Source organism: Salvelinus alpinus, chromosome 4 (assembly GCF_045679555.1).
Source record: "Salvelinus alpinus chromosome 4, SLU_Salpinus.1, whole genome shotgun sequence".
Lineage (NCBI taxonomy): Eukaryota > Metazoa > Chordata > Actinopteri > Salmoniformes > Salmonidae > Salvelinus > Salvelinus alpinus.
In genome coordinates this window covers 61,379,191-61,394,208 of record NC_092089.1, presented here as the reverse complement: position 1 = coordinate 61,394,208, position 15,018 = coordinate 61,379,191, and the positions used below count along the sequence as shown (strand labels likewise).

The 15,018-nt window shown below is 47.3% G+C and overlaps 1 protein-coding gene across 3 annotated transcripts in view; it reads right to left on the bottom strand.

Annotated features, from left to right (window-relative positions):
- LOC139574064 (fibroblast growth factor receptor-like 1) overlaps positions 1–15,018 on the bottom strand; it is a 60,339-nt gene that overhangs the window by 42,030 nt on the left and 3,291 nt on the right. The window contains exon 1 of one of the 3 annotated variants that reach the window (XM_071398212.1): positions 677–5,568. The exons of the other annotated variants lie outside the window; for them this stretch is intronic. The gene's annotated coding sequence lies outside the window, so the exon portion shown is untranslated. Of the gene's footprint in view, positions 1–676; positions 5,569–15,018 lie in introns of those variants that run through there. 3 annotated transcript variants of the gene reach the window in all.

Here is a 15,018-nt window from a genome sequence, read left to right as displayed (position 1 = left end):
CGTCCTCCCCAATTAAGGTGCCGCCAACCTCCTGTGTTGGAAGTACATAAGACCAACATAGCTACTGTAGTAGGTCAAAGCTGTGTGCTGGAAAACCTTGGTAGAGTATGGGTGAAGTTCCTTTCTTTTTTGTCTTCAAACCAATGCTGCCTTTTTAAGTTGTCATGGTTTTTACACCGGAAGGTGATTATACAACTATCACGTTTCAGGAGAAGACCCAGATTCAGACAGTGTCGAAGTAACAAACGTTTATTACTAGAACAGGGGGCAGGCAAAAAGACAGGTCAAGGGCAGGCAGAGGTCAGTAATCCAGATCAGATTCCATTAGGTACAGAACAGCAGGCAGTCTCGGGGTCAGGGCAGCAGAGGTCAATAATCCAGGGTGGTGTGACAAGGTACAGAACGGCAGGCAGGCTCAAGGTCAGTGCAGGCAGAATGGTCAAAACTAGAATACAGGAACTAGAAAAAGACAGGAGCAAGGGGGAAAACGGTGGTAGGCTTGACAAACTAAACAGACAGAACACAGGTATAAATACACTGGGGGTAATGGGGAAGATGGGCGACACCTGGAGGGGGGTGGAGACAAGCACAAAGACAGGTGAAACAGATCAGGGTGTGACAGTACACCACCCCCCCCCTCTAGGGGCGCCACCTGGCGTCCTACCTGAACGCATACCTGGTTGACCGGGGTGCCGGCGTTGGAAATCAGCGACATCCAGAATGTCCTGGCGGGGACCCAGAACCTCTCCTCCAGGCCATAACTCTCCCAGTCAACAGGTACTGGAATCCCCTGCCCCAAGGTTGAACCTTCAGGAGACGCCTCACCGTGTACTCCGGTTGGCCGTCAATGAAACGGGGGAGAGGGGTGGGCGTGGAAACAGGAGAGAAAGGGCTGTGAGACATTGGTTTGATCCTAGACACATGAAAAGTGGGATGTATACGGAGGGTACGGGGCAACAGAAGATGAACAGCAGAGGGGCTAATGATCTTGTAGATGGGGAAAGGGCCGATAAACCGGGGGAAAGTTTGCGGGACTCGGGTGGACAGCCATATCCTCTGCCCGAGACGATACCGGGGAGCCGGGGTCCGGTGGCGGTCCGCTTGTCGTTGATACCTGGAGGTGGTCTTGAGAAGAGCCGACCGGACTGTCTTCCAGGTACGACGACAGCAGTGGACAAACATCTGGGCCGAGGGTATGCCGACCTCTTCCTCTTGCTCCGGGAAGAGCGGGGGCTGATAATCTAGGAAACACTCAAAGGGTGAGAGGAAGGGTGTTGCGGGCATATTCGACACTAGTTGCTGGCTCCAGGTGGTGGGGTTGGCGGAGACCAGGTAGCGAAGAGTCGTCTCCAGGTCTTGGTTGGCTCGCTCCGACTGGCCGTTGGAGTGGGGGTGGAACCCAGAGGACAGGCTGGCCGACAACCCAATGAGTGTGCAGAACGCCTTCCATAACAGGGACGACAACTGAGGACCCCGGTCGGAGACCATGTCCACTGGGAGTCCATGGATCTGGAAGACATGCTGCACCATGAGATGGTCCGTCTCTTCGGCAGAGGGTAGCTTGGGGAGAGGAATGAAGTGGGCGGCTTTGGAAAACCGGTCCACTACTGTCAGGATGGCGGTGTTGCCATCAGACGGGGGAAGACCCGTGACAAAGTCCAGGGATATGTGTGACCAGGGATGGTGAGGAACAGGCAGAGGTTGAAGGAGATCAGCCGGAGCTTGCCGGGGAGTCTTGTTCTGCGCACAGATTGTGCATGCTGCGACGAATGCGGAGATGTCAGGAACCATGGTAGGCCACCAAAAGCATTGTCACACAAATGCCAGGGTCCGACGGGAGCCTGGGTGGCAGGCAAGCTTGGAGAAGTGGGCCCACTCCAGGACCGAGGAGCGGACAGCGCCAGGAACAAACATCTGGTTATCTGGGTCCCCCCCTTGGGTTTGGCTGGGAACTCTGCACCTCACGAACATGCTTCCCTATTCCCCAGCTGAGTGCCGTCAGCAGGCACGAGGTGGGAAGGATGGCCTCGGGTTCCGTGGGTGTAGCCGCGGGGCTATAACGGCGTGACAGCGCATCCGGATTGACATTCTTGGATCCCGGTCGGTATGAGAGGGAGAAGTTGAACCAGGTGAAAAGCAGGGCCCACATAGCTTCACTGGAATTGAGACGCTTGGCGGTGTGGAGATATTCCAGGTTCTTGTGGTCTGTCCACACAATGAACAGATGTTCTGTCCCCTCCAGCCAGTGCCCTCCACTCCTCCAATGCCATCTTCACCGCGAGAAGCTCACGATTCCCCACATCGTAGTTCCTCTCCGTGGCATTGAGGCGATGGGAGAAGAAGGCGCAGGGATGTAACTTGAGATCCAGGTCAGAACGCTGGGACAGTACAGCCCCCTCTCTGACATCCGAAGCATCAGCCTGTGCAGACAGGGGGGAAGCCAGGGTGCTGTAACCCCGGATAAAGCGGCGATAAAAGTTGACAAATCCCAGGAAATGTTGCAGTTGCATTCTGGACATAGGCTGGGGCCAATCCACCACCGCTCTCACCTTCCCGGGATCAATCTGTACACTCTCTGCAGCAATGATGTAACCTAGGAAGGGGATGGTGGAGCAATGGAATTCATACTTCTCTGCTTGCACAAAAAGCTGGTTCTCCAGGTATTGGGAGAACCTGTCGGATGTGGAGCACGTGTTCTTGGGCAGAGCGGGAGCAAACAAGGAAGTCGTCAAAGTAGACGAAGATGAACCATTCAACATGTCGCGGAGAACATCATTCAACAGAGCCTAGAATATAGCAGGGGCATTGGTAAGACCAAATGGCATGCCAGATACTCGTAGTGACCGCTGGCCGTGTTGAAGGCAGTCTTCCACTCATACCCTTCCCGTATCCACACCAGGTGGTAGGCATTCCGTAGGTCCAGCTTAGAGAACACGGTGGCCCCCTGGAGCGGCTCGAAGGCCAAGGAGATGAGTAGTAGCGGGTAGCGGTTCTTCACCGTGATGTCGTTGAGGCCCAGGTAGTCAATGCACGGGCGCAGGGGAAGCAGAAGGAGGGATGAACCCTGGAGCTAGGGAGTCCTCAGAGAGTACAGTTCCCGGGGTGGAGTGGTGCCTGAGAGAAGGTTGATCCCGCTATCATAGGATCGGTGCGGCGGAAGCGAAGTGTCCCGGGCCTTACTAAACACCTCCTGGAGGTCCTGGTATTCAGCGGTAATGGCGGAGAAGTCCTGGGTAACTTTCCGAGCCCCCAGGAAGACATCCTGGGGCAGGCTATGCTGACTTCAGGCAATGAGCATGGCAGAATGGGCTCCAGCCCATGATGGCACCAGAAGACCAGTCAATAAGGGGATTGTGTCGCTGGAGCCAAGATAATCCCAATACCACGGGAACCTGAGGGGACTTAATAAGCAGGAATTAGATCATCGCACTGTGGTTCCCTGACACACGTAGGTTGATGGGGGTGGTATTGTGGGTGACCCGGCCTATAGAGCGCCTGTCCAGCATTCTAACATCCATGGAAATGGACAGGGGCTGAGTGGGGAAGTCCAGATCGGATACCAGGGTAGTGTCCATAAAACTCTCATCGGCCCCAGAGTTGATGAGTACCCGGAGAGATTGTGACTGGTTCCCCCACAGCAAGATGGCATGAAAAGGAATGCCAGTAAGGAGAGAGGAAAAGTTATCCGTATGGCCCACCAGAGTACTCGCTCCTACCGGTGAGCCTGGTCTTTTAGTGGACAGGTGGCCACGAAATGACCAGTAGTCCCGCAATACAGGCAACTCTTCGTGTGAAGCCTGTATAGCCGTTCGGCTGGGGACAGCCTAGCTCTGCCTAGTTGTATTGGTTCGGGAAGAGGTGAATTGGCAGACTTCGGAGACTCTGGGGGGAACTCGGGTAGCCTCGGGTTCTCTCGGCAATGGAGCCGTCGGGGACTTCCAGGATGTCTCGGAGGCGAGGTGGAAGCCTTGGGCAGGCGAGTGAAATCGAACCTCCTCTCCTTCCCTTGCTCCCGTAGTCGCCCATCGATCCGAATGGTCAAGGAGATGAGCGAGTGGAGATCCGTCGATAGTTCCCGGGCTGCAAGCTCGTCCTTTACTTCCTCCAATACTCCGTGCAGGAACATGTCAAACAGCGCTTCCGGGTTCCAGGCACTGTCAGCTGCCAACGTGCGGAAATCCACACTCAGCCCCTAGTCTGCCACACTGCGGGAGTCTTACCGAAGCTGGAGTAACTTCCGGGCAGCCTCTCTCCCGGACAATGGAGCATCGAAAACTTTCTTCACCTCCACGATGAACTCCTCCAGACTGAAACATACGGCCAACTGCTGTTCCCATACTGCCGTAGCCCAGGCGAGAGTCCTCCCGGACATCAGCGTGATGAGGTATGCTATCATCTTACAGCGGTCCGAGGGGAAGGAGGAGGGCTGCAGCTCGATGATGAGGGAACACTGAGCGAGAAACGTCCGACAGGTGCCCGACTCTCCATCGAAGCGTTCCGGGGGAGGTAAGCAGGGTTCACGGGAAACCGGGGTGGCGGCGCTGCTAACAGCCGGGTTACTGAGGGGCTCTGAATTGCTCCAGCAATGTGTCCAACACTTGGTCATGGTGTTCGGCCAAGGTCTGGAACCCTTCCACAAGACCATGAAGCAACTCCTCGTGCCTTCCGTTGGTGGCTCCTTGGGAGGAGATGGTGTTGCGGAGCTGGTCCGAGTCTGCTGGGTCAGTCATGGCCAGTTCGTACTATCACGTTTTTTAGATGCAGACAGTGTCGAAGTAACAAAAGTTTATTACTAGAACAGGGGCAGGCAAAACGACAAGTCAAGGGCAGGCAGAGGTCAGTAATCCAGATCAGAGTCCATAAGGTACAGAACGGCAGGCAGTCTCGGGGTCAGGGCAGGCAGAGATCAATAATCGAGGGTGGTGTGACAAGGTACAGAACGGCAGGCAGGCTCAGGGTCAGGGCAGGCAGAATGGTCAAAACCGGGAAAACTAGAAAACAGGAACTAGAAACAGACAGGAGCTAGGGGAAACCCGTTGGTAGGCTTGAAAAATAAAACAAACAGGCAACAGACAAACAGAGAACACAGGTATAAATACACTGGGGATAATGGGGGAGATAGGTGACATCTGGAGGGGGGTGGAAACAAGCACAAAGACAGATGAAACAGATCAGGGTGTGACAACAACATTATAATACAGCAAAACAAAGCAATAAATGTAAAGTAAAAGTACACAATAATGATGAATGGCAACAGAAATAATGTCGTTATTAGCATTTATTTTATATTAACAGCTGATTTTTCAGAGGGAATCGAAAAACCAGAAACCCATTTAAGCTAATATGAGGTAAACAGAATTGTTTTTCTCTACCCATGTTCTTAACTGACTTGCCTAGTTAAATAAATAAACAAATGCATAAATATATATATATAACTATTTACATGAAAATACACTTTAAAGTTTACTGAGGAAAGGCCTTCTACTACATTACCTGTAAACAACAGTGAGTTATTACAAAATATACAATTTAGAATCAAACATACATTCATCAGATATAGTAAACTACATACAATTCAGGGATGGCCACAATTGCTTTTGAAGAGCCACAGGGTTCTGCAGGCTTTCTTGTTGAAGCCCAGTTCTACCACACCTGATCTTACTGTTCACGGTCTCAATGAACAGCTGAGGTCTTGATGAACAGCTGAGTAGTAGAATCAGGTTTGGTAGCACTGGGCTTCAACAAAAAAGCCTGCCTAACCCTGTGGCTCAGCTTGTCATTAGCCATTTTGGTAACTCCTGATACAAAAACTCTGTGACAAATGACAAACTGCAGAGAACCACCTGTAAAATACAAAGTCCTTAGACAAGTACAAAACACTTTTAAGAATAAATATTTACAAATCTGACATTGGATAGGTGCTCTAAATCTTTTAGCTACAAATGTCCTTAGAAATGCTCTACACACTTGTTCAAATCCAGTAAAAGAGCACACATTCCCACATTTATAAATGGCAGTATAAATATGAAAGCAGATGGGAGTACTCACAGATTTGGAACAGAACATAAATAAGTACTACTGATAGTGTGCGATGTCTGGTGCGCATATGAATAAGCGTAAGTCGTTTGTCAGCTCCACGTGGGCCGGTTTAACAAATTTCTTCGCTTCTGAAAATAAGAAATGTTTACAACCTGTCAACTTATCGTGTACTGTAGGGATGGCGTGCATCTGACGGATGAGGGCAACGACGTCGTCCTTGAAAGTTTGAGAGATGGTCTCTCCAAATTCTCTCCTCCGTAGTAGCAAGATGCGAGCACTAGTACTAATTGCCACTCAATGAACCCATAGGCGCTTTTAAGAGACAACTAATACATTAAAATAAGCACACGCCGTGCGTGTGCGCATCAGTGTGTGTGTTTGGAAAGAGGTGTCAAAAACGATACATGACAGAGAATGGTCAAAATATCCCCTCTGGTAGACCTTCAAATCTTAGGGCGGTAACTCTAACCATTGCGCCACAAACCCTGTTATAGATATGGCAACTTGACACTATTTAAATGGACAGTCTGATGATGACAGCACACGTTTGTTCCAAAATGTTTTGTTCATTCACTCAGTACTGATTGAATGTTTATTTCTCTTGCTTGGTAAAAATGTTTTGTCTAAAAACAGTTGCGTTGAAAACAGTTTCATTTCATTACATAGCTAACCAAGTTAGCAAGCATGGTGTTTTCATTTGACTGGCAGAGGTTGCGCAAGCAAGCAATGATCATTATGATCAACACATCTGTTCTGGTGTGTGCATTTATTATAAATTAGCAGCGTGACAGTTTTCACAAAGTTCCCAAACTTTGGTGTACCTAACTGGTTATAAAAGCAGCCAAGGACGTTCGCTATCTTATTTGTTTGTGCTCTGATTACACACAAGTGTCCAGATCAGCAGTTTACACAGATGACTTCAGCCATATGAAAAACCTTCCATAGAAAATGATCCCTACCTACTAGCTAGCTACCTTCCTTTTCTATCTACTAGCTAGCTGTTACTGTTGAGGAGCAACTGAGTTACACCTGGTTTAAGAACTCTTGAGATTTGTATATTGGGCAGAAATGTGCACGTGAGAGCGGTAAAATTGTGAATTTAATAAAAACCAGGGCATAAAATTAACTTTTTGGTCCAGCAGCCAAAATATATATTTTTTGCAAAAATTACACAAAAAAAAAAACAGATTAGCATGATTGGTAATGTTTCTAAAATGCATGTATTACTAATAAGAAGTAATATGTTATATTGTTTACTTTCATTTTTTGTAAAGTGAGCATTTTAACCAAAATATCAAAAATGTCACCTGTCCTTTAACGGTGGGAGGTTACGACTGTGGTAATGCAAATCGAGTCACATTTGTGCCTGTGAGATTGAGTCTGACTAGTACATAGAGTAGTTGTCTTCTCTACCGTAGCAGTTGAAACTCAAACATAGAAAAATAACCTAGCTTGTGAACCAAAGATGCCGCTGAAGAACATGGCTGACGTTTTACATTATCCCAACCAATTGTGCAATTTAGTTGTTTTTTTGCGTTTTGGGTAACTTATATTTTTGACTTCTTGTGTACATAATGTTGCTGCTACCGTCTCTTATGACCGAAAATAACTTCTGGATATCAGAAAAGCGATTACTCACTGCGGACTAGAAGAAACGTTTTCCTTTAACGAATCTGACGAGAAAGATATCCTGCTTTCACTGGAACAGGCCCAGATCCACACCTTTTGCGTGAAGAAAAGACGCCAGAAAAGAGGACGCAGATCGGAGATCCTTCTGAGAAGCCGGAGGCTAGCAAGTAAACTCCCAATGCCTTCCATTCTCCTTGCTAATGTGCAATTGTTAGAAAATAAAATTGATGACCTACTATTAAGATTATCCTACCAACGGGACATTAAAAACTGTAACATCTTATGTTTCACCGAGACGTGGCTGAACGAAGAAACGGACAATATAGAGCTATCGGGATTTTCCATGCACCGGCAGAACAGAGACGCTACCTCTGGTAAGACGAGGGGTGGGGGTGTGTGTCTTTTGTTAATAACAGCTGGTATGCGATGTCCAATATTAAAGAAGTCTCGAGGCATTGCTCGCCTGAGGTAGAGTACTTCACGATAAGCTGTCGACCACACTATCTATCAAGAGAGTTCCCATCTGTATTATTCGTAGCCGTCTATTTACCACCACAAAGTGATGCTGGCACTAAAGACTGCTCTCAACCAACTCTATAAGGCCATAAGCAAAGAAGAAAATGCTCACCCAGAAGCGGCGCTCCTAGTGGCCGGGTACTTTAATGCAGGCAAACTTAAATCAGTTTTACAAAAATTTTACCAGCATGTCACATATGCAACCAGGGGGGAAAAAATCATAGACCACCTTTACTCCACACACAGAGATGCATACAAAGCTATCCCTTGCCCTCGATTTGGCAAATCTTACCACAATTATATCCTCCTGATTCCTGCTTACAAGCAAAAACTAAAGCAGGAAGTACCAGTAACTCACTCAATACGGAAGTGGTCAGATGACGCGGATGCTACACTACAGGACTGTTTTGCTTGCACAGACTGGAATATGTTCCGGGATTCATCCAATGGCATTGAGGAATACACCACCTCAGTCACGGCTTCATCAATAAGTGCATCGATGATGTCGTCCCCACAGTGACTGTACGTACATATCCCAACCAGAAGCCATGGATTACAGGCAACATCCACACCGAGCTAAAGGCTAGAGCTGCCGCTTTCAAGGAGCGAGAGACTAATCTGGACACTTATAAGAAATCCCTCTATGCCCTCAGACGAACCATCAAACAAGCAAAGCGTCAATACAGGATTAAGATTGAATCCTACTACACCGGCTCTGTTGCTCGTCGGATGTGGTATGGCTTGAAACTGAAACTTGAAACCCAGATGCGAGCTGCCCAGTGACGCGAGCCTACCAGACAAGCTAAATGCCTTTTATGCTCTTTTCGAGGCAAGCAACACTGAAGCATGCACGAGAGCACCAGCTGTTCTGGATGACTGTGTGATAATGCTCTCGGTAGCCGATGTGAACAAAACCTTTAAACAGGTCAACATTCACAAAGCCGCTGGGCCAGACGGATTACCAGGACGTATACTCAAAACATGCACGGACCGACTGTCAAGTGTCTTCACTGACATTTTCAACCTCTCCCTGACCGAGTCTGTAATACCTACATGTTTCAAGTAGACCACCATAGTCCCTGTGCCCAAGGAAGCGAAGGTAACCTGCCTAAATGATTACCGCCCCATGGCACTCACCTCGGTAGCTATGAAGTGCTTTGAAAGGCTAGTCATGGCTCACATCAACAGCATCCTCCCAGACACTCTAGACCCACTCCAATTCGCATACCGCCCCAACAGATCCACAGATGACGCAATCTCAATCGCACTCCACACTGCCCTTTCTCACCTGGACTAAAGGAACACCTATGTGAGAATGCCATTCATCGACTACAGCTCAGCGTTCAACACCATAGTGCCCACGAAGCTCATCACTAAGCTAATGACTCTGGGACTAAACACCTCCCTCTGCAACTGGATCCTGGACTTCCTGACGGGCCGCCCCCAGGTGGTAAGAGTAGGCAACAACACGTCTGCCACGCTGATCCTTAACACTGGGCCCCCTCAGGAGTGTGTACTTAATCAGCATCTGACCGTAAGGCGCTACAGAGGGTAGTGGGAATGGCCCAGTACATCACTGGGGCCAAGCTTCCTGCCATCCAGGACCTATATAATAGGCGGTGTCAGAGGAAAGCCCATAATATTGTCAGACTCCAGTCACCCAAGTTATAGACTGTTTTCTCTGCTACCGCACGGCAAGCAGTACTGGAGCGCCAAGTCTAGGACCAAAAGGCTCCTCAATAGCTTCTACCCCCAAGCCATTAGACTGCTGAACAATTCGCCACCAGACAATTTACATTGAAACCACCCTCACCTCCACCCTCTTGTACACTGCTGCTACTCTCTGTTGGTTTGTTACCTATGCATAGTCATTTCGCCCCCACCTACATGTACAGATTACCTCAACTAGCCTGTACCTCTGCACTCTGACTCGGTACCGGTGCCCCCTGTATATAGTCTCGTTATTGTTATTCTTATTGTGTTACTTTTTATTATTACTTTTTACTTTAGCCTACTTGGTAAATATTTTCTTCTTCTTGAACTGCACTGTTGGTTAAGGGCTTGTAAGTAAGCATTTCACGGTAAAGTCTACACTTGTTGTATTTCGTTTCAAGTAAATTAGACCAAGTTTTGTGCCTGTGCGCAGCGCTTCTAAAAATGTATCTTTCACTCAGCTTATCACAGCCCCCAGCCAGGTAATTTTGCAGCACGAGGATGAATCGGCTATATAGGATTCGTAGTTCTTTGACTTTGTGCGATTCATTTACCAGCTATGAAACAAAACAACAGAAATACTTTGAAAACAGCTACTGCAGAATTTATTCCTGACCAAAGTCCTGACCAAAAATAGAAATAGATATCTTACCCGCCACTGCCTAAATCTACCCGCATCTGACAGGTGACAGTGTTAATTTTAGGCCCTGATAAAAACTGTTGCACCTACAAACTTGCGTAGAGGGCAGGTCACTGTTTTCTGGGCTTCCAGCTTCATTTAACTCACTCACTCTTCTTCCACTCCACCGTGTGGATGTAGCTGTGGATATAAATGCCTAGCAGAGTGTGTGTCTGTCATTCTTTCATTGGCTCCATGTCCATCCATCCACCTCACCCCGCTAGAGCTCATCCAAGCCCCCAGCTGTCTCTCAGACAGACATCATAGAACACCGTCTTGGAATCTTGGAAGAACACTCTCTCCCCTACCTTAGAAAAACATACAGAAACCTGGTCATTCCTCAAATGCAAACCATTTAACATTTCAGGAGGGTGACGTCGAGTGTCTGCCTCTTTTTAGCGCTGGCATGTTGTTGGAGCAAAGGCTATGCCCGCTCCACCTCCACTGGTGCAGAAGCTGGAGAGGGCACAAGGCCTGACTGTTGGCCCTGACGCCAGGCCTATGTGGGTAGCTGGGTGTTTGGGTTGGTGTGGGGGCAATGATGTACCCACCTCTGACTCTCCTCTCCATACCACTGGCCCTAACACACTCTCACTGGAGCAGATGTAAATGTTAATCTCTTATTTCAGTGTGAATGGAATTCATGTGAGTCACAGGAGGGAGTTTTGGGCACTGGGCGCTCTATATACACACTCTATCTGAATCATAGAGGCTCAGATTCCCTAGTTGTGTTGTTTCCCATCAAATTTGGGAACACTGCTCTCCTCTGCTGTGAGGGTAAGACAACCCAACCAACAGCCTTGGCCTGTAGTCACCCAGTGGTGGTGGTATGGGAGCCCCATGTATCTGTTCACCCACAGGTTGGACCACCAGCAGCTCAGACCACACAAACAGAGCCACAGCTCCACAGGGATTCTGGGTAATGTTGTAGAACGCCGGCCCTGTCACAAATAACGAGCACCTGCTTATTAAGCACAACCCTTTGTGTCAACAGTCCACACCGACAGACAGCTATTATCTCACGCATGGTTCCTAATTCTGGTTTGGCTCTCGCTCTACACAGTATGTAATGTTTACATGTTCGGCTGTGGCTCACACTCACAGACCCAGCAAGCTACTGCTTGGTCTGTCTGTCACTGCTGAATGTGCGTGCCAGAGCAGAGCAGACTAGGCAAGGAGGGCAGGGCAGCTTGCATAAAAATCACCCAGACAAGACCGTACAGCACAGGTCCAAGGAGGACCAAGCCAGGTGGTGATACTGATCAGTGGCTCACCCTCACTCTCACCACTGCTTTACCCAAACCTGCTGCTGCTGTCGGCTCAGAGTAGGGCCGGGTGGGCGCTCCATCTCGCTCTTTCATCAGGGTACACTTTAAGCTCTATGTATGGCCCCTTATTGGTAGCAGACTGAAGAGAGGCCTGTCTTCCTTGTTGGAGAGCATGTTTTCTTTGCTGCTTAGTCCCAGAACATTGTGTGACCTATGGCGCTGAACCAGGGCCAGGCAGAAGTGGGCCCTGCCATTGAATGGGTGAGGCAGCAGCAGAGCCGGGGATGAAAGCCATTAAGGAGGCCCTTCCGTTGAGCCACAGGTTCTAAATGCCTGGAATGTCGGTGTTCTGAGAAAACCACAGGATTCTAAAGAGAAGCCGTCCACTGCCCTGAGTCAATGGGACAAATGCACGGAATGGGCATATTCACTGCATTTTGACATTTTAAAATGCCCAGAGTGTAGGGGTATGAGGAGTGGTGATGGTTGGAAGGGTCCTGTAATCCCCCTAGTTAAAGGTTAAAGGCTGTGTAATCCCACCTTTACCCAGGGACAAAGAGACTGCAACAAAGCAAGCTTCCATTAGGAAGAGGGGCCCCACATCAAGAACAAATTGCTCGTGACGAACACTCAGCCTCACTGGTCTTGTATGAGCACACTGCTCCGACAAGCTAAGTCCACGGAACGGAGAGAACAATTCACTCCAAGGTGCCCTCTCCCACCTGTGCAAACAGTGCAGTTCCGGGCTCAAGTAGGTAAAGAGCACACAAACAGGGTCCACGCAAGATGACATCTCGCTGACCTCCAGCGGAGTGGGGCCTTTATCTATACCAGGGTGAGGAATGTTTGAACGCCCGCCGCTATCCTTTGTGTTTTTATGTCTCCACTATAAATACCAACACTTCTCTAATAGCCGTGCTCAAGCAATACGTTTCAACCCAAATGCAGCTCATTAACTGCCTTGTTTACGTAAAGTTCCGTTCCCCTCACGCGAAACACCACAGACTTGTTTTAAGTGCACACGTTTAACAGAGATCACAACTACAAAGAAGACTGGGACCTACTTCAAAACAAACATTTAAAAAATATGGAGTGAGAGATACAAAATGGGGTTTGGCAAGCTGTATTCATGTGGACTTGTAAGAGCCGGATGTTAACACATTGGTTTGTGCACCACACACTCTGAGATCTGCCACAATGAAAATCATGTTCAAATCTAATAACAAAGCTTTATGGAGCCAGAGAACACACACAGTCAGGAGCATCAGCCAAGCTGTCGGTTCCCAGGCCAAAAAATAAGTACATTAAAATACAATCGCAAACGAGGTGGGCTTGTGTTAACTTTGAATGGGAGCATATGTGTTGTAAAATGTAACTGTGTAACACCTGACAAATCCTTTAGCAGTGTCATCATGGTGGACAACATGCTTGTATAGGCCAGGCCCACAGTAATGGTTTGAGTTCCCTCCATCTACAAAATTGACAACAACAAAAAACAGTTTTCTTCTATGCTTGACCCATGAAACATAATTTAAAACATCAGCCACATTAGCATTATATTATATCCTTGCTGGCATCAGTCGTTGTAGGGTTGCAATGCTACCAGTAATTTACCAAAGTTACCGGAATCTTCAGTAATTTTTGTAATTAACAGAAAATAAAATTTTGGAAATGTATACTTTAATAACTTAAAAGAACATTGATTAATATACAGTATTAATTTATTATATATGTGTCCATATTGTCCATGAGTTTCTAGTAGATAGACCATATGGTTCAAATGAAAATAGCCAAATTTATGAAAAAAGCATTTAATCAACAATGGCATTATTTTCATTTAACTCTGCAACTTCCAACTATTGGAACTACTTCCAACTGCCACCAGTTTGACGCCAAAACATTCACAACAAATACATATTGAAATAGTCAAATAAATCTTAGTTTGTAAAAAAAAATATGTAGAAAGGATATTTCATGCTGAAACCCTCATATTAAACACCAATGGTATTCACTGTTTATGGTTTATATTTAGGACAGTGTTTTACAGCTTTGTAAGTCTATTTTTTATTTTAAAATCATGTTATTTAATTATTTCATATATGTTATATGTGATAAATCCACACAGAGGGCCAGAGATTATAACAGACACCTGTGATAATCTGAAGTAACCAAAAGGGCCACTAGATGTCTTGTGATAGATTACATAAAATCTCATAGTTTACAGGTAAATTTGAACATTTTCATTAATATACTCTCCCTTTGCAACCCTAATCGTTCTTCTGGAACAGTCAAGTCCTTGGTGTGAAGACTGGACGGGCATCTGATACTGTTTAACTGTGTGCACACGTTCAAAGCAGGACCCTGCACAGAATCAGACATCCAGCTGGAAGAGGTACTAGCAAATAGCACTCAGATGGATCAGGAAAGAGATGAACACTGATGATGTTCTGAAGATAAGGGAACTACAGAGGAAATCTGACAGAACACTGTGGACTCATAACAGATATAATTGCAATTGTACTCAACAAGTGGAATTGTGCCAGACTGAGCTGCTGTCCATCAGAGGCTGCAGAGGCCAACCCAGTCTCCAGTTAGTCCCCATTGCTCCAGCAGAGGCTGTGTATAATCAGCAGCCAGGCTTTGTGATAAGCAGGAGGCCTGCAGTGCCACATTATCCACCATTATCTGCCTAATGAGCTGGAGGAGCATGACACCTGGTGAGAGAGGCCCACAGCAGTGATAGAGAGCTCTGCTTAGTACTTATACAGCCCCAGAAGACTTCATCACTGAGTGTACTAAGTAGTAGACTACTGCTTATTGCAGCATTGACAGGATGGATGACCTGAACTGGAAATAAACAGCCACAAGCCAGGCTTAATTTCCTGGCCTATCAGTTGAATCCAATAATCTCATATTTATTAAGTTGTTACAAGGTTGTTTAGGGATATTGAGTGGCCAGGGGCCATGGGCCATGACACAAAAACTCCCTCGCCGTGTAGTATGCAGCATGTTACTATGTCTCATTCAACACCAAATAGACTCCTCAAAACCATTTTTCAGATTGAAAGGCTTAAGCGCAAGGCGGATTCTTTGATGTATGTCCAAGAAAGGAAAAAGGAAAAAGAAGAAGCATGTGGCTGTCGCTGAGTCTGAGATAGAAACACTGTTTCTTCA